General features: G+C 45.8%; 1 protein-coding gene across 8 annotated transcripts in view; it reads right to left on the bottom strand.

Annotated features, from left to right (window-relative positions):
• Window positions 1-20,825, bottom strand: part of RAP1GAP2 (RAP1 GTPase activating protein 2) — a 194,404-nt gene that overhangs the window by 69,636 nt on the left and 103,943 nt on the right. The gene's annotated exons all lie outside the window — the stretch shown is intronic.

Below are 20,825 nucleotides of genomic sequence, written 5' to 3'. Positions count from 1 at the left end.
AAGAAAGGAAGAAATGTGCCACTCTGAGTTTATCATGGCCTGCCCAGGCTGAACTTTAGGAGGAAAGCCTAATGAACAGGGAAACTTACAAAGCATGTTTTTCACTGCAACTGCTTCATAGCGCAGAATTCTTTTTTCTTTATTTTAACAAATTGGAAACAGTTCTTTAATATTGCACACTCCCTTGTTCTCTGAATAATGTCAAGTTCCAGAGGCAGCCCTGCTACGCTTTGGCTATGCACACACACCATATGTTTAAAGCACATTGAAAGCATGTGACTTATCCCAAAGAATCCTGGGAACTGTGGCTTGTTAAGTGTGCCAGGATTTGTAGCTCTGTGCGGGGATAAAGTACAGTACCCAGGATTCTTGTGCATTGTGGATTTTCAAGGGGATATTTACTAAGTAGTTTTGCAGGCATCATAGGACAAAAACTGGCAGGTGCACTGGTGCCTGAGGGCACCACATTGGAGACCTCTGATGCACAGTATAGACATAGATCCCTTCATGGATCACTGCCTTGCCATGGTGAAGGGGCTTGAATAACTCAGAGAAGCTATGAGCTATGCCTTGCAGGGCCACCCAAGATGGACAGGTCATAGTGGAGGGTTTTGACCAAACGTGATCCACCTGGAGCAGGAACCGGCAAGCCACTCCAGTATCCCTGCCAAGAAAACTCCATGGACAAAGACAACAAGCATATAAAAGTTATGATGCTGGAAGATGAGCCCCTCAAGTCGGAAGGCGTCCAACATGCTACTGAGGAAGAGAGGAGGACAAGTACAAGTAGATTCAGAGCTGATGAAGCGGCTGGGCCAAAGCCGAAAGGTCGCTCAGTTGCGGATATGCCTGGAAGCAAAAGGAAAGTCCAGTGCTGTAAAGATAAATATGTGGTCAAAAATGAGATTGCAAGAACATGAGTTTGACCAAACTGCAGGAGACAGTGGAAGGCAGGAGTGCCTGGCATGCTCTGGTCCATGGGGTCACGAAGAGTTGGACACGACTAAACAACAACAACATAGACATAGTTGGAAAGTAGCTGTGAAGAGTGTGGAGGGTGTCGGGACCTCCACTCCAGCCAGCAAACAGGCTACTGACCAGCATCAGCAACTCTTACTACATTTACAAGATAGTTGCCCTTGACTCTTCCTGCCCGTTGCCCCTCTGCATAAATCCATACCATTTGCTTCCTAGCGAACGCACATCTAATAAAACGCTTGCGACTAAAAATGCCAAATAAATTAACCCCAGGAACTGAGAACAGATGAATAATTGGTGGCGGACATGGGCAGAGCACCACCCACCAGCTGGCGCGGTCAGGATAATTGTGCCAGCTAATGCCGCCTGTGAGCAGAATTACGATGAGCTGGTCCCACCAAGGGACAAGTCGGAAGCCGTTATCTTTTAACCAACCGGCTCCAAGTGCAGTTTTCCTCACTGCCGCAGAAAATGTGTGATTCTGCCTCTGTGAATGGAGAGCTATAAGGAAAGGCTCACTCAGAGGGCAGTTCTGTCTATGGAGCCACAAGTGCCTTCTGAGGTACAGAGCTCCATCTTCATCTGGTGGCCCAGTTGTGGCCCTGTCAGGATGGGGAATAGCCTAACTTACTTTGTCTGTGTTCCTCTAATCTCTAGGTTAGACTAGGTAAAGATAAAGGGACCTCTGACCATTAGGTCCAGTCGTGACCGACTCTGGGGTTGCGGCGCTCATCTCGCTTTATTGGCCGAGCAAGCCAGTGTAAAGCTTCCGGGTAATGTGGCCAGCATGACTAAGCCACTTCTGGCGAACCAGAGCAGTGCACGGAAACGCTGTTTACCTTCCCGCCAGAGTGGTACCTATTTATCTACTTGCACTTGGGCGTGCTTTCGAACTGCTAGGTTGGCAGGAGCTGGGACAGAGCAACGGGAGCTCACCCCATCGCGGGGATTTGAACCGCCGACCTTCTGATCGGCAAGTCCTAGGCTCTGTGGTTTAACCCACAGTGCCACCCGCGTCCCCCTCTAGGTTAGACTACTCCATTGCAATGGAGCCTCCTCTGACGATAGTTGAGAACTTCAGAATTTAAGAAGAGACTTTTGGATCAGAGGTGCTAGCAGCCACTGGCTTTAAAAAAGAGGATTAAACAAATGGGTGGAGAACTCTTCCCATGACTGTTAACTACAATAGTGAATTGGAACCTTCATGTCCTGAGACAGTGCTTCTCCAGATGGCAGCTGCTGGGGGCTATTGTCCTTATGCCCTGATTGTGAAGAAATCTGGTTGAGAACAGAGATCTCCTTATGTTTGAATCCAGGAGAAGGGAAGCACATTTACAGCCTGAGGGTCACATTGCTCCCCAAGAACCTTCCAAGGACCACCCACTGGATGTGGGTAGGGCCAACAGCAAATGTGAGAGAGATGGTGAATGTAAAAATACACACACACACACATTTCATTGGAACTGAGTGAAGATGGCGGCTGCCAGCAGCAAAAAGACCTTTGGATTGATTTGGCAGAAACACCAACATGTGAGGAGATGCTGCAAACTTATAGAGGGGAATCATAGACATAAAATCCACACAGAAACACATCGTTGCTTGTTTCAACTCACTTGTGGGAACAACTCAGAGGCCGTAAAAGAAGGAAGGTTAACAACAGGAAGAATTAGAGGAACCATTGGAAATGACTATGAAAAGCAGTAGAGATATGAGATGATCAGAACCCTCCAAACTTGAAGCAGGGGAAATCCTATTAAAAAAAATTATAGTTTGGCAGAATATTTGGATTATTTGATATGTATATGTATAATTTGGAATATTTAATGTGATTAGATTGGATTGTTAAAGTGGAAAATTTAATAAAAATGAATTTTAAAAATACACACACACGGGATGTGCGGAGTGTTAGGGGAGGGGGAGGGCCTATGGTAGGGGACACATCATACTCTTTCTGGGGTAGTTTGTCCATCTTTGGTCCCCACCCTACACTCAGTTCTCCTCTGTGCCTCCTGGAAGCTATCAGCATGTGACAGTGGCCACACCCTGGGAATGGCTTTGACTGGCTAGCTAAACCATGTGAGGGTAGCCAATGGGTCTCAAACCATCAGCGAGTTAGAGACTTCCACTGTGTGTGAAGACATGCTCTTGTGGATTGAGCGGATGAGACCAATAGTGCGTCCAATGGTCAAGAAGGAGGTTTCTGAATGTGCTGTAGAGGGAAGTAAGAGGCAGATGGGGCTCGTCCACCTAAGAGAAGGAAAACTCTGATCCTAAACCTCCGCTGCCTTGTGGGATATCTTCAGGAGAAGAAAAGTCCAAGGAGTAAACCCTACACAAATCCAGAGTGGAGTTCCTAAGACGGCTGGATGGCACCTTGCACACCTCTTTCCGGCAACTCCTGCAGCCAAGCTGGTGCCAAACGTATTGCTCTGCTTTCCTTTGGACCACATAGGTGAGGCCGAGAGGGGGGTCTTGTCATCTGGGCAGCCCAGGACCTCCATGCACACTGCCCCATGAGATCACTTCAGTGTCGTTAACACAGCAGTTTGACTGCACCCCTGGAGGCACACTCCATTGTCTCTTGAGACAGACGCCAACAACAACAACTCCTGAGTCCCAGCATTTGCCACTTCTTGAGCTCAGCAGGGGAGAGGATGAGGACTAAACTAGGAGGAGCTGACTCTGGCTCTGCCTAGCGTTTTGTCTCCTTCGGGGCCTTCCTACCCATGAGATGGGGTGAAATAGCCACCTCAGGCACTGGAATCCCCTGTTGCCCACTCTGCCAGAGGCAGAGAAGTGACAATGGCGACAGTGCTGATTTCCAGCAATTTTTCACCCAAACCTCATGAGATTTTGATGGAACCCACTGCTGCTGCACAACCTAGTTAAAGGAAGCTTTGGTGAGTCGGACACGACTAAACAACGACAACAATTGCGGTGGCAGCAGGGTAGGCTTGCACTTGCCATTTCATCTCAAACAGCAAAATGGGATGCACTGCCACTGGTCTCCCTGCTGTCTGCCCTACCAGCCATCACTGTGTAGAAGGTCCCAGGTTCCAATCCAGGTAGGGCTGTAAAAACTCCTGTCTCCAACCCTGGAGAAGCTCTGTCAATCAGTTTGGAGGCAACAGGGAGCCAGATGAATCAGTGGTCTGACCCACTGGAAGATAAGTTTCTATCTTCCTTTAAAAAAAGAAACCCTCTCTCCTTTGTGTGTCTTGAAAAGGCATCAAGGGACCTGCCCGCCCTGTGATCGTGTTTAAAATCATTTATTGCCAGACTATTAATTTTTCATGTGCAGAGCATTAGCGTCAAGATATTGAGGGTTCAGGGAAAGATGATCAGAGGTTTCATCCCATTTTCTTTTCTGCCTGGCACATTAATCCCTCGGTTGCACAGTCCAAACACCCGACTGTTTGTCCTTTGTTTCTATGACAACCTCCAGGATGATGGCAAAGCACGATAACACACACCATGACAGATGACTCGAATGAGAGATTGGGGGAAATCTGGGTAACAGTTGCTCTGGGGACACCGGGATTTGTTTATGGTAATTGGGAAAACTTTCTCGGAATAGATTTAGGATCTTGGCAGGGGGTTAGTGGGGCTGCAATCAGGAGGACCAAAACTTTAATAAGGAATGGGGGGAATTTATAATTTACCTTAAGAACCATTGTAAACGGTTAAAATTGTTAGTGGGATTGCAATAACACTTGAAGAACTATGGACATAATGGAGATACAGAAATTTGGATCATTACGAAAGATGCAGAAGGAAAGAACTAACAATAAGACCCACAAAGGGGAGGAGGGGAATGTAAATTTTAATACGGAAAATCAAATAAATAAATTGCGGGGGGGGGAGAGAAAGATCAAGGAAATCTGCTCAAAGATTTAAATAAGTGAAAGCTGGAGGTTAACATAGACCCTCAAAATGCAACAAGCTCCATTTTTAAAACACTTGGGCTTATTTTTATTTTTTTTAGAAGTCTAGGCTTATTTCAGTTTCTCAAAGCTTCAAGTGTACAGCAGTATCCAAACCTAGATGAAAACCTGCTCCTGGATCCATCATGCAGAATTTGGATAGACTGTGAAGATTTGAAAAGCTCTGAAGCTTCGAAAGGTTCAAGTCTGCCAATTTGATGGTGCTTGGTTTCAGAGGTTCCGAGACCTTCAGGTCACACTGAATGTTCGCACATCATTCTGGGTTTCATGCTGATGGCTACTTGGGCATTCAGCGCATTCCCATAAACGAAAAATGAACTGCATGACAGCCATTTGTTTCATTAATGGACACAAATGGGAATACAAATGAATGAGTTCAGAATGAAACTTCCTTTTTTTTCTCATTTCTTTCAAGTGGAATCCTGCTGGAACATCACAGAAAAGTGACATAAAGGGGAGGAAGGGGAAGGAGCAGCACATTCATATACCTGTGCCTTTAAAGAATAATAAAAATCCTATGGAATGAGAGCCTTTTGTCCCAACCATCTGAAATTTCAGACACCTTATCTCTTGCAGGTGTAATGGGATTTGTGAAACCAGATGGGATGGTAAACACAGAACTCACAAGCAGAAGAGGAGCAGCTCAGTCTGCCACTGAAGGAATGAAATACTTTCAGGATCAGTGCCTTTCTTTTTAAATTCTCTGTAAAGTGGGGACACTTGCCCCAATCGGTTTGAAATTTGGAAGATCTGACATCCTGCTGATGGGAAGCCTCATGCTATCTGTGCAGAAAATGCCAACCCATTGAAGTCACTGGCAAAAACGAAATGGTGGTACACAGAAACAAAGGAACCCCATTCCGTATCAGAAATGAAATGAATGTAATTCTAATGACTAACGCAACAAATAAAACTTTAAATGAATGGAGTCAGAGTGGAGAGCAGATGCACCTTTTCTTTAGTATACATGAATGTATGGACCTCATCTACATTATACACTGAAAGCACTATGGTACCATTATCTATCTATATCTATATCTATATCTATATCTATATCTATATCTATATCTATATCTATATCTATATCTATATCTATATCTATATCTATCTATATCTATATCTATATCTATATCTATATCTATATCTATATCTATATCTATACATATCAATTGTATTGGGAGTTTTCAACATAAAATGCAACAAAAGCCAAACTAATCTAAAGAAGATAAATAGAAGAGAAGCAGGAATAAGCAAGAGAAGAAAACGAAGAAACAGGAAAAAGAGAGAAGTAATGAGTGCAAGCTCCTCTATCATAATTACCATATTTTTCTGTGTATAAGACTAAGGGCTTTTTTAAACCAAAAAAATAGGTTTAAAATTGGCGCTCGTCTTATACACGGGTAGTGCTGAGGGGTGTTTTCTTAATTTGGAGACACGGAAAAATACGATAAATCTTAACCCTTACTCCACACACAGGTAAGTGAACCCTCCCAGCTCTCACCTGGGAGCTTCCCCCTCTTCCCTCAGCCTCCCACCTGGGAGATCCTCTCTAGCCTGCCTCTCATGCAGAGCGCTCCATCTCCTGTCCATCACCTTCCTGTGTGGATCTTCATTAATCCAAGAGAGAAAACTTCAAAAGCAACGCATAAACATATATACGGGATGATGAACAGAACAACCACTTGATAGCTCAGTTGGTTAGAGCGTGGTACCGATAACAACAAGGTTGCAGGTTCTATCTCCACATGGGGCAGCTGCATATTCTTGCTTGGCAAGGGGTTGGGCCAGATGGTCCTCAAGGTCCCTTCCAACTCTATGATTCTATGAAAAATTTAAAACCATAGAAAAGAAAAGAAAAAAGAGGGTCTTCAGATTCTCTGTCTGTCAGTTGTATCTATAAACACTATTGAAAGTATTCAAGGTATACACTCCAAGATGACTTCTAGCTGTATTAACGTCCAGCTTTTACACCAATCAAGCAGGTGTTATATTCTCAGTCTTCACTTCCCGGCATCTCAGCTTCTCCTTTTTTCCACTCAAAATGTCCAAAAGAAGAAAAGCACTGTTGTACCACTTTGAAGAGTCGTGGCTTACCCACAAAGAAACTTGGGGACTGCGGTTTGTGAAAGTTGCTGAGAGTTGTTAGGAGACCCCCCTATTCCCCTCACTGAGCTACAATTCTAAGGGTGCTTTAAGAATCAATTCCTCTCCCCAGGGGACTCTGGGAATTGTGTGCCTCGGATTGGCATTACCCAAAATGGATCTGTTTTGAGTAGATCCACCTGAGGCATTTGCAGTGCCAGAAAGGCAATTCATCATCCCTGTGTCAGCCCTTCAAATATTTGAAGATGGCTAGATCAACAACGTACCATGGGACATTCTTTTCTTCTTCTAGTATATATTTACCAAAAGGTACAGACGCTTGGCATTTGAATCAATGCAGAACAGAGTAAAGAAAAGCGGCAATAACATGTAACCAGACTAGCAAAGCTTGGGCAAAAAAGTTCTTCAATTAGAAGAACGTAACAGCTCTGTTGAATCACACCACAGAACTGCCTGATCCAACATCTAGTTTGCCACAATATACCTGTTTCCCAGCCAGATGCAAGATGCCTATAGGACGCGAGTGGCGCTGTGGGTTAAACCACAGAGCCTAGGGCTTGCTGATCAGAAGGTCGGCGGTTCGAATCCCCGTGACAGGGTGAGCTCCCGTTGCTCAGTCCCTGCTCCTGCCCAACTAACAGTTTGAAAGCACATCAAAGTGCAAGTAGATAAATAGGTACCGCTCTGGCGGGAAGGTAAATGGTGTTTCCGTGTGATGCTCTGGTTTGCCAGAAGCAGCTCAGTCATGCTGGCCACGTGACCCAAAAGATGTATGCTGGCTCCCTCGGCCAATAAAGTGAGATGAGCGCCGCAACCCCAGAGTCGGCCACAACTGGACCTAATGGTCAGGAGTCCCTTTACCTTTACCGAAGGAAGGCTAGAAGGCAGAAGCCTCACCCCTGCTATTATTCCCCAACCACTGAGACTTAGAGACCTCTGAACCTGGTGCTAGTATATACAGACATCCTCCCACTTATGTGGAGGTTACATTCCAGCCCTCCCCCTCCCCCCCCCGCCATAAGTGAAATCATGTAAAGTGGAGAGCATGATTTCAATGCCATTTAAATGCCCTCTCTACCACTCAGCCTTCAATGCATACCAAAAATACTGTACCCCAAAATATCCACAACTAGAATTGAAGCTCTGGGGCCAGCTGGAGGCTGGAGGACACACAGCATAGTAGCTGCTGCTGCTGCTACTGTGCTACCCCGCACATCAGCAGTTAGGCGGGGAGGCTGAGCAGTGTAAACAAAGCCCCACTGTGCCTACAGTCTCTATGGGGCTTCCTCCACCCTCGCTGATGTCTTCTTCAGGTTCTGGAAAGAATCTCATCACAAGCCACGATGACTCTCCAGCTCTCTCCTGCCATTTTCAGGTTTGAATTGAATTGTGTGTTTATTTAGATCAGTTGGTTAGAGCGTGGTGCTGACGACGCCAAGGCTGCAGGTTCGATCCCCGTAAGGGACAGCTGCATATTCCTGCATTGCAGGGGGTTGGACTAGATGATCCTCAGGGTCCCTTCCAACTCTGATTCTATTAGATATGAGATATTTCCAGGCGCTGTGCATACACATGGTCATGCACAAGTCGAGGAACACCTGTTTACGGGTGGTGGCTGGTGCTCAGTGAGATCAGTGGGGTGGAAGGCAGGGAGCCCAACAGTAGGTGACGCCAGACCCCATGACAACAGTGGTGGCTAGTTCCCATTGGGGCAGAAGGAAGGGAGCCTAACAGTAGGTGGCGCCAGAGCCCATGACAGACAAAACTAACTCATTCTAGTTTTGTCCCCATCCTCCTGGTCTCTGAAGAGTTCTACAGAAGGCAACAGAAATGGGAGAAAGCCGCATTGAAATCCAATGTCCAATAAATATTTGTTGCCCGTATACATGGGCCATTGCAAATGCAGTACAAAATGCCTAGCACTGACATTAAGCATGGTTAAATATACTCTCCGCTTAAAATGCAATCAAAATTAAAATCAACCTTAAAACTTCCTGGGATCAGTCTTGGGTTTATCTTGCTCAAATTAACAAGCCACTTTTACACCCCACAGATGTTTGGCTCAAGACTCTCACTAGGATTTTCTTGGCTGCAATTGCAAAAAATTGCAAAGAACTTGATAAGATATGTACTCATATTCGTGAGATAGCGAGTCAATTACCATGTTCTGTATTGGCCATCCTGTACACTGCAACTCAAAGTAAGGCAACAGTTTATTTCTAGGGCTGGCATATGGTGGACAGAAGAAAAAATGCGCTTGGGTGTGGCTTGACGATTTCCCACAGGCATCTGATTGGCTGCTGTGAGAACAGGATGCTGGACTAGATGGGCCACTGGCCGGATCCAACAGGGATCCTCTTATATTCTGATATAATGTACTCGTCCTCTATGGAACCATTTCCACAGATGCACAATCTCTTTCTTACTGGGCTATAACAATACCCACCATCCAAATAAGCGGGTAGGATATGTTGGAAACCGATGAGACTTTCCTCAGCACAAACACTGTTTTTTTAATATTTTATTTGAAGATTTATGGCATTCATAACCTGCACGGAGTTGTGCTGTAATTCTGAAATTGGGGGGAAAGAGGAAAGCTTCGGCCCAAGCGAATTCATGCTACGGAATGAAATGAGGGCCCGCCAACAGCCGAAGGGACTGTTTTATCTGACTCTGAAGAGAGCTATCCTTGAAAACGGAGAGTTTATGATGTGAGGAGGCTGAAATGAGTTCAGAATTGGGTTTTCAATTATTGGAGCCTAGAGGAAATGAATTGGCTTGACCGTGAAGCAAGCAAATGAATCTGGGCTGGCAGGAAGCCAGCATCTTTGTTAACAGAATTATATTGTCACTTTGCACAGGTGTGTTGAACGGCCACATATGGGGGGGGGGGTTATAGTCCCCAAAAGTACATTTTCATTACATACAGTACCTGTTGGTGTCAGATTGGAATCAAGAGCAACTGTAACTGGTGGGATTTTTGCATTCACCTACTGCCAGTGGTTTTGGAACAGTCACCTCAAATCCCAGGAGAGTCCATAGGGATGCGGGTGGCACTGTGGGTTAAACCACAGAGCCTAGGACTTGCCGATCAGAAGGTCGGCGGTTCAAATCCCCGCGACGGGGTGAGCTCCCATTGCTCGGTCCCTGCTCCTGCCAACCTAGCAGTTCAAAAGCACGTCAAAGTGCAAGTAGATAAATAGGTACCGCTCCGGCAGGAAGGTAAACAGCGTTTCCGTGCACTGCTCTGGTTCGCCAGAAGCGGCTTAGTCATGCTGGCCACATGACCCGGAAGCTGTACACCAGCTCCCTCGGCCAATAAAGCGAGATGAGAGCCGCAACCCCAGAGTCTGCCATGACTGGACCTAATGGTCAGGGGTCCCTTTACCTTTACCTTTACTGCCAGTGGTCTTGGAACAGTCACCTCAAATCCCAGGAGAGTACAGTCGTACCTTGGTTCTCTAATAGAATGCATTCTGGGAGTCCATTCAAAAACCAAAGTGTGGCTTCTGATTGGCTGCAGGAGCGTGCTGCAGCCAATCGGGAACCGCAGAAGCCACACCAGACATTCAGCTTCCGGAAATTGTTCAGAAACCAGAACACTCACTTTTGGGTTTCGATCATTCGGGAGCCAATTTGTTTGGGAGCTGAGGGGTTCAGCTTCCAAGGTACCACTGTATTACAGCAAGGGATGTGGTGGGTGGAGTAGATTAAGTTTGCATCTGAAGGGGAGACCTACCTCAGATCAAAGCCTTATTGTTGCAGATAGTGTGACCAGCCCCCCAAGGAAACAAAATAAGAAGCTGATAAAATAAACAAAGGGAAAACACCTCATTTGCAATTTTCAAAAGAATGTGCAAACAGAAAACACAGTCGTCCTTTGAAACTGGCACTTCTCCAGATTTCGCAACATGGTTCTGCCACCAAGTAACATGTACCAAAATGCTTATGCTGTGGTAAATTGTGCATAGAAAATGCTTATATTGGCAACTACATTGAAAGACCTACAATGGTTCCCAATACGTTTCCGAGCACAATTCAAAGTGTTGGTGCTGACCTTTAAAACCCTAAACGGCCTCAGCCCAGTATACCTGAAGGAGCATCTCCACCTCCATCGTTCAGCCTGGACACTGAGGTCCAGCACCGAGGGTCTTCTGGCAGTTCCCTCACTGCGAGAAGTGAGGTTACAGGGAACCAGGCAGAGGGCCTTCTTAGTAGTGGTGCCCGCCCTGTGGAACGCCCTCCCATCAGATGTCAAGGAAATAAACAACTATCTGACTTTTAGAAGACATCTGAAGGCAGCCCTGTTTAGGAAAGTTTTTAATTTTTGATCTTTTATTGCTTTTACTATTATTATTAATAATAATAATATTTTGTTGGGAGCCACCCAGAGTGGCTGGGGAAACGCAAGCCAGATGGACGAGGTATAAATTTATTATTATTATTATTATTACTACTACTACTACTACTACTACTACAGTCATGCCTCATGTTATGTCCGCTTCATGTTACGTTCTTTCAGGTTACGTCCCGTGGCAACCTGGAAGTACAGGTTACTTCCGAGTTTTGCTGCTCGCGCATGCGCAGAAGTGCAAAATGACGTCACGTACATGCGCAGAAGCAGCGAATTGCAACCGCGCATGTGCAGACTTGCCGCTGCGGGTTGCACTCTTTTCATATTGCGAACAGGCCTCTGGAACGGATCCCACTCGCAACCAGAGGTACTACTGTATAACATGCAGAAATTCATTATATTGGGGAATGATTGCATTGCAGAAAGAAATTAACACTAAAGTGCTGGTGAATTTTCACTAGGACTTAAAACAAAACAAAAATCACAGGCTGATATGGAACTGTGGAGTACAGAACCTATGATTCAAAAAATGAGAAACTGAAAGAAACCTGAGCAGAGAGATTCTCCCATGTAGTCCCACATCCTGTTCTCACAAAGACTGACCAGGTGCCCCCCATGAGAAGCCCACAAACAGGGCCTGAGCAGTACGGCAGCACTTTCTTCCCCTGCGTTTCCAAAGTGGGGAGAGAACATCAGCATCAGGGTTAGTAACCACCAGAAAAAGGCAGCTGGAGCAAGAGACTGCAAGGAGGTCTGCAAGAAAGGACTACAAATAAGGCATGGTAGGGGGAAGGGTCCAACATCCCTCTCCCACAACCTCCTCTTACCGCAAAGTGAAGTCCTCACCCCCCTGTTTTATAGGAAAACATGTTGCAAAAAAAATAAAATAATGGTGACCTGCTGTGCCTCATTTGGGCCTCTGCTATCTCACCCCTTTGCAACATCAGGTTGGTTGAAAGCCAATGGAAAGGAGCAGCCTGTCTGGGAAAACACAAAGCCCTGGGTATGAAATATGAAAGGCCACAAAGTCCCTCTGCCAGCCGCAAGGCACAGGGAGGTCCACCAAGGACGGTGGTTTGAATTTGGGTACTATGTAGGGGAAAAGGACCCTTCCATCAAGGGTAACATCTGAGCCTTGAGTGGGATGGGGAGGTGAAGATTCACAGATCTGACTTCCAACCTAGTGGAACCAGTTGTGCTAAGAGTGTGCAAGTTCTCCCCTAACATCTGGATATGCAAAGTGTAGCTCCTATTTTGCAATTCTTTAGCAAAGACAGTGTCAGGCTTCTTCATTTACAACTTCCCAGAAGCTATAAAAGACGAACTTGGGTTTAAACCTAGCCTTAAAATGGGTTGCGAGTAAACATGGTATAATTGCAATATGCGATGTTAGGCTGCAATCCTATACACCAGGGGCAGGGAGCCTCTTTTTGACTGAGGGCCACATTCCTAACACCTCCTATTTCACTGTCCAACAAATCTTTCTGTTAGGAGAGTAATCGTACTGCCAAGCCAAAATTGGCTTCCTTTCTATTTCCACCTGTTAGTTCAAGCCCTATGCCCTGGGAGGTGCCGTTTTTCATCAAAAGTGTCTCCTCACCCACTGCAGCCCACTAATCTGATTAGGTCATAGCTGTCAACTGTCCCTTATATGGCAGGAAACTCCCTTATCCCAGTGCCGTGTCCCGCTGCTGTCCCGGATTGATGATGTCCCTTAAATTTCCCGAGTTTCATGCTCGCCCGGCTCAGGAGGGAAGCAGCGGCTCGGGGTCCTCCGCCAAGAGAGAGAGAGAGAGAGAGAGAGAGAGAGAGAGAGCACACGCACGAACTGCCGCATCTCCATCTCTCTCTTTTCCCCCTCAGGGGTGCATTGTGAGGAGACAGGTAGCGGCGGGTGGGCAGGCAGCCCCTCTCTTGCAAGACTTCCGCCGCGCTGCCAGGGGAAGCTGGAAGCGGCAGCAGCGGCAGCAGTGGCAGCAGCGGCAGCAGCTGAGGAGGTGGCCTGAGGGAGGAGGAAGAGGAGGGGATGGGGAGGGATGCAAAAGGGCAGCATTTCAGCGGCCGCCGCAGCACAACACTGCAACCACTTCATGCCGGGCTCGTGGGCAGCGTGGGCGAGAGTCTCTCTCCCTCCCTCCCTCTCTCTCGGGCGGGGAAGGGCCGATGGAACTCCTCACGCCAGGACAGCAGCAGCCCCGACGTGCTGCTTAGCATCCCCTCCAACCAGTGCAGCATCTTAATGTAGTGATTTCCTCCTCTGCATCCCTTTCATAACTCTATTTTTATAAATCATTTGTCCATCCATAGTTCAAATTTTTACTACAAGTTTTCTGTCAATCCTACCAATGTATGTAACTCTTTACAATAGCTTTTCAAATAAATTATAAACTTTCCCCATTCTTTATTAAAGAGGTCCTCTTCCTGCTTTCTAATTCTGCCTGTAAGCTTTGCCATCTCGACATCGTTCATCAGTTTTGTCTGCCCCTCTTCTTTGGTCAGAGTTGTAGAACCTTAGGGTCATCTAGTCCAACCCCCTGCAAAACACAGTCTATCACAGCAAAAGCAGCATGGCTCCATCAGTGCCAGATTTCTGTATAAGCTAAGCAAAATCCCTTATTTTGGCTGCTGATTTTCAAGGCTGATGGTCCCTTATTTTCAAATCTGTAAGTTGACAGGTATGGATTAGGTTTGCAACCCTAGGTGCATATCCTATGGAACTTCTTTATAAAGTTTTGATTTGGCCAAGAGACAAGGCCACAAGTGCTGTCATCAAATCCATTTGAACTGCTCAAAGTTGATGGGAAGTTCATTTCAAACGTTCAACCCAAAAAACTACTTCTGGGAGCAGCACATTTAAAAAGAAAGCAGACAATATGTTGACTTCCCTGTCTCAATTTCCTCCCACAGACACTTCTCCTAATTGTGCTGCTTCGAAAGCTACCTGCTAATTCTGACACAACAAATGGTAATGAAGGTGAGTCCATGTCTGGCAAGAGGTGGGGGAGAAATTCAGTTCCGTTTGCACTAAAAGACAAGCCTACCTAGTCTGCATGTCCCAAAATGTGGCAAGTACTGAAATGCAGCCATCCTTCAAAATTCACACCTCTCCAGATTAAACAGTACAGTTTCCCTACTGAGTAATGTGTGAAATAATAATAATATGTCTAAACTGTGCATTTAAAATGCATATATAAGTGAAGGTAACATACAAAAGAGGCATATGAGATAAAAAATAGGTTGCAGAAATGTGCATATCAGGCAAAATTGCATAGGGGGGAAATCTGTAGAAATTCACCAAAACCTGACATGAAAATGTGGGAAACTGTACTTATGTCTGTGTTCAGCAAGATTGTTCTTCCTTATTCCTGCATTTCAAGCCACATTTGTAGAGTGTAGCTCACATCAGAAAGGCAGCAGGTGGGCCTTCATCTAACACACGAGACCTGTTTGGTTTCCCCACCTCTGCAAAGAAACAAAATAAAACCACGCAACTCCTATTCATGAAGCTGTCAGCTGTATATGTGTGGTGGCTGCCTCAAATGCGCACAGCATTCTGAAGAAAAAAGATGAATGTGGCTTAAGTTTTCTAGTCGGGTGGAAGGTGGTTTGAGAGAGAAAAAGGTGCATCGAAAGGCAGTATTTGTAAAGAAATTGCTTGATCAATATGGTTTGTGGCCGGCACCATATGAAAGTGACTTCAAAAACTAACCGTGGTAGTGGACTGGATGCGGAATAAGCAATGATGTGAACTTACCCAAAGACCAGAAAAATGAGAAACAAGGATAAACTGAAAATGACAGGTTTGCCCGTCCCAACCTCTGACATGATTTTTCCTCCCATTAAAAATAAATAAATAAAAGAAACACAGTGATATAGAAAAAGAGGGGTGGTTGGCTTTTGCTGTCCAACTCCCCAAGGGACTGAGTCCCCTAAGTCCATGATTGGTCAGCGATGAATGGATGGAGGCAGGATGCAGTGAAAGCAAGGCAGATCTTTATTTTTCTGTGGCGACAGAGTTCCCTCCCCTCCTAGCACGGAGGCAAGAGAGACCCAGAACCAAGAAGACACGTCTCTTTTAAGGATTTGCATTTTGGGGTGGAGAAAGAGGACATCCGCTCTACAAAATTGCATCAGACATAAAGGGGGGTTACTGTGGCCCAGGCAGGCCAAGGTGTGATATTCCTGAAGATATGTTAAGTTTTACAAAGTTCCAGACACCGTTTACACAAAACATTAGCATTTGATAAGACAATCTGGATGCCCGTCAGACATCCCTCAATGCAGAGCATCTGGGCAAACAATGACAATTAATACCAAGGAGGTTCATAGATATAGGAGAGGAATCCCTTCAGGAACTTCCCCTGATTGCTATCTGCCTACGTGTTCTCAGGCAAGGAGGATTAAGGAAACAGAGGAATTATTTAGTCTTTAGAAGAGCCAAGATGGCTTTTGGATTACTCTCCTATACTATTTTAGACATGTGGTTTATATACTTAGGTATATGTGTTTACCTTGTGCAATCTTGAGACCTTAGAATTCCTATAACAACAGACTCAGTTGAGAATGCAAGACCAACAAGGGGAGGGGGCAGAACCCAGCCGAATCCTTTCCTGAACTTTGTTTGCTTCCCCATGCACAGAGTGGGGAAAGATCCAGGAATTAGGGGGAAAGCTTACGCAGCCCCCCTCAGTTCCCTCCCGCTATATTTCATTATATATCAGGTTTCCCAAGTTGATACTCTAGCAAATATGATGGACTCCAAATTCAGTCTGCCCTAGTCAGTGTGACCAAGGGTGATGGGATGCAAAACATATCGAGGGCACCAGATTGCAGACAACTGATTCATTTGGATGGATCAATGGGATCTACTGCCAGGGAAGTGTATAACATGGCGGACTATGTTAGCTGCATTTAATCCCTCCACCCACAGTTCTCCAGGATGATAGACCCTCTGGGGTAAGTTCAAGAGGATGGCATTGGACAGCCCACCGTTACAAAAATAGAGGCAATTTTAAGATGGAAGAAAGGCCCACTGATGGGAAGAGGCCTTTTTGCTGTGGAGCAAAATGTCCTGGAGCAGGTCTTGGAACAAGTGTCTTTTAATGAATCAAAGTACGGTTTCAGATGAGCAATGCAGCCACCAGGGCTCCTTTCGGCATTTCCAGAGACGGCGGCTCCATGATATATTGACTGGCAGGTCAGAAGCCTTTGTTCTCCGCCTTGCAATTAAGCACAGAACAAAAGAATCAATGAAGGCAGATTCATCTTTCTCTTTCACGAGAGCTTTGCAGCCTTTCCCTGTCTGGACCTCCTTTCTGCCGCTCACCTATTAACCTCATTACATTTAGCAACTGAGCAGGCATGGCAGGAGTGCAGAGGTCCATGCATCGATTGGGAAGAGTCTGCCAGAGCTTTGGCAGCAGGAACTGTTACTCAGCCTGATACCCTGGCAGCCCCATCCTGCGCAGGTGACCCCAGAAGTACCGTATTTTTCGCTCTATAGCACGCACCTGACCATAACACACACATCGTTTTTAGAGGAGGAAAACAAGGGAAAAAACATTCTGAATGAAACAGTGGATGTATCATTTTTGTGCTTCATGCTGTGGCCACAGACATGTGATCTGATGGTGAATTTGGGGTGACCCAATGCAAAAATCCTGAGAATCCCTGTGGATCCATGCTTTTTAACCACATTTTTGCACCATTGCAGCCCCAGGCAACAGTGGGTGCGTGATTTTGGGGGGGCAGGCTGTAGCCATGGACATGCTATGTGATCTGATGGTGAATTTGGGGTGACCCAATGCAAAGATCCTGAGGATCCATGTGGATCCATGCTTTTTAACCACATTTTAAGTGGGGAGGGAAGGAAAAACACAGAACGGACAAGGAGCACGAGAGGGGTGTGCAGAGAAGCAGCTGGCTGAGAATGCAGGAGAGGGGTATAACGGGAGGGAGGAAAGGAAGGCAAATGTTTTCCCTCACCTACCCACCCAAGCCAGCCAGCTCGCCCGCGCTCTCTCTCTCTCTCTCCCTCCTGCATGTTTTCAGCAGCACGGTGCACAGAGACGACACTCTGCTTCCCCCTCTGCTTGCCTGGAGGGGAGGGGCTTTCCCTGCTCTTTGTTCCGTTTGAGCAAACACAGCAAGGAAACAGAGGTGGGTGGGCAGTAAGACCCTGAGGCAGAATGCGGGAAAGCAGCCGCTTCCTCTTTTCAGGTTTCCCTTCTCCGAGACGCGCGATTTGATTTTTGCCTGATTTTTTTTTTGCCTCCCCTCGCGCCATTTGGCTCCAGGGACCACACATTCGCTCAATAACACACACAGACATTTCCCCTTCCTTTTTAGGAGAAAAAATCTGTGTGTTATAGAAGGAAAAATACGGTAATTTGAGCTGATTTCAGTGCAAGTAAGTGGGAGATACATCATAATCTTTCTGGAGTAGCTTGTCCACCTTTGGTCCACACCTTTCACTCAGCTCTCAGCTTGCTGTTATCATGCAACAGTAGCACAGGCCAGGAAATGGCTTCAACTGGCAGGCTTAACCAGGTGAGGATAGCTGATGGGTCTCAAACCCTTGGTGAGTTATGGACCTCCCCGGCAGGCAGAGACAGGCTCCAGGAGATTGAGTGGATGAGACCAATAGTGGGTCCAATGGTCAAGGAGGCAGTTTCTGCTCGTGCCATAGAAGGAAGTGAGGGGCAGATGGGGCTTGTCCACTTGGGAAGGTAGCCCATGTAGGAGAAAGAAGACTCTGGTCCTAAACCTCTGCTGCCTTGTGGGACATCTTCAGGAGAGGAAGAGCCTAAGAAGTAAACCCTACACAAATCCAGAGTGGAGTCCCAAACATAGTTGGATGGCACCTTGCACACCTTCTTCCGGCAACTCCTGCAGCCAAGCTGGTGCCAAATGTATTGCTCTGCTTTCCTTTGGACCACCTCAGTGAGGCTGAGGATCTTGTTGTCTGGTCAGCCCAGGGCCTCCATACACACAGCATAGCTTCACACCCCAGGTAGTTCCCTTCAGTGCTGCTATTGCAGTGGTTTGACTTCACCCCTGGAGGTGCACTCCATTGTCTCTCAAGACAAACAAATTAACTTGTAGTTTGCCACCTTGGGCTCCTTTGGGAGGAGAGGTGGGATATCAATTTACTAAATAAATAATATGCAGCCCAAACCAAATTTATCACCCCTTATGAGTGTTAAGATGTAAAAGGTAGAGGGCTGTGAGTTGTTGTTTTTTAATGTCCAAACATCTTTCCAAAAAGCAAAATGAGGGCAGGCCAGAGGTAGGGATTCAGCAAATGCAATGACTGTAAATCAACTGATAAACAAGGATTTGTTGGAACATCTGTTGTTTGCAGAAGTTCATCTCAGGCCAGGAGCTGGGCCTCAGCGGTACCAATATTTGGGCACCTGCTAAAGATTTGGCCATGCAAAATGCAGGAAGCGATATCAGTCACTGCAGATGTGGTCCAGAAGTCCAAAGATCTCTGCCTGTCACTCATTCATCCTTGCCTACTCAGCAACCAAAGCAATCCATTAATCACCCACAGTCCTTCAGCACTCATCTTTCAGGGAATTGTCTACAGGCCCTGCATCCTAATGCAAGCATTGCTGAGGCAGCTTTCGTTTTCACATTCCTTGCCAGATAATCAGGGCATCTGTACAGGAGAGGCTTGGACAGACCACACCTGGAGTCCTGTGTCCAGTTCTGGGCACCTTAGCTTAAGAAAGATGTTGACAAGCTGGAATATGTGCAGAGGAGGGCGGCCAAGATGATTAAGGATCTGGAATGGTTGAGGGAGTTGGGTATGTTTAGCCTGGAGAAGAGAAGACTGAGAGGTGATATGATAGCCATCTTTTGACCTATAAAGGGTTGTCACATGGAAGATGAAGCAAGCTTGGGTTTTTTCCTGTTCTGGAGGGTAGGACCCAAACCAATGGCTTTACGTTACAAGAAAGGAGATTCTGACTAAGCATCAGGAAGAACTATGACAGTAAGAGCAGTTTGACAGTGAAACACACTCCCATGAGAGGTGGTGGATTCTCCTTCCTTGGAGGTTTTTAAGCAAAGGTTGGATGGCCATCTCTTATGTATGATGTAGTTGAGATGCCTGCATTGCAGAGGGTTGGACTAGATGATCCTCTGGGTCCCTTCCAGCTCTACAACTCTATGATTCTATGACAGGCATACAGCCTCTATAGATGTCCTTCATGAGCACAAATGATGATGCATGTACAATAAAATTCTTTGTGCTCATGGTGATATATACAGAATTCCGCTTTCAATACCATTTGCACCTGCAAAGGCTTTAGAGCAGCCAGACAGATTTGTTTCCAATTGGTACGTGTCCCATAATTTCCTGCAGAAATCAAGTATCTTTTCATCATATACAATATGGGGTTGTTTTGTCCCACTTTTGTCGTGCTATAGTGCAAGAGTGCTCCTCCAGCAGATGGCAATAATCCAGTGACATTGGGGAAGCCTCACTGAACAGCTCATACAACAGATTGATGTGTGGATGCCCCAGGATGAATCCACTCCTAATGCACCATTATTGTGTCAATGATAAGTTGCAAAATAGACCCATCAAAAAGAGGAAAGAAAGAACAGCCAGTCTGAAGAAGCCACCACTCCTTCTTCTGATAGAGACATAAATGGTGTTTTTCCAATAGGATTTGTATCCAGACAAGACGACTGATAAGCAAGAGGGGAATATCAGCATGAGTAGAGGAATCTCGAAGTTTACAAAAATAAAGACTTTAAAGAAATGCTAACGGAGATTGGGAATGCATAGTAGCTACATGACATTCAGTGTAAGCTGGGAAAGCAAAACAGAAAAGCAGGAGGCGAAGGGAAGAATGGAATAGCATCCTTGCTTCTTTCGGCTTATATCAGCCGCCACCAGCCTAATGCCTTCTGCCTATTTTGGACTATAAGTCCCATGAGTTGTGACCCATCAACTGATGGAAGTTGTAGGTTGTTGTTTTTTTTTTAAAAAAAGAAGTATTTGCTTAGTATATAACAAACCAATATAAAAACAGAAAATGGAAATGGAAATGGAAAATTTACCCCCTCCCTAAGAGATGAAGTCTGCATATCCCGATCTGAAGTCCACCCAAGTCCAAATCATAGATCCAGATTCCAGAGGTCCACAAAGGATAACACCAAAAAAAAATCACCAAATGAACCCAAAATGCCAATTTCCAGACCTTGTTTTATCGATTCATCAGAGAGGCTCCTTCCATATATTTCCGATACCTAGTTACACTAAGTCCTGCTGTGAATAAGAGATACCCAATCAGCAGTTTAAAGCACACAGCTGCATTTTCCATACAGAAAATATTTAAAAAAGCCAATTCCGGACACTTAACCACCCTTTGTCCAGTAACTTTGGAATGTTGTAGTTCCAGATGGTTGGAGGTCATCTAGGATTCTGAAAG

Source organism: Podarcis cretensis (genome assembly GCF_951804945.1).
Source record: "Podarcis cretensis genome assembly, chromosome: 15".
In the NCBI taxonomy this organism is placed as follows: domain Eukaryota; kingdom Metazoa; phylum Chordata; class Lepidosauria; order Squamata; family Lacertidae; genus Podarcis; species Podarcis cretensis.
This window is presented reverse-complemented; position numbering and strand designations above follow the sequence as displayed.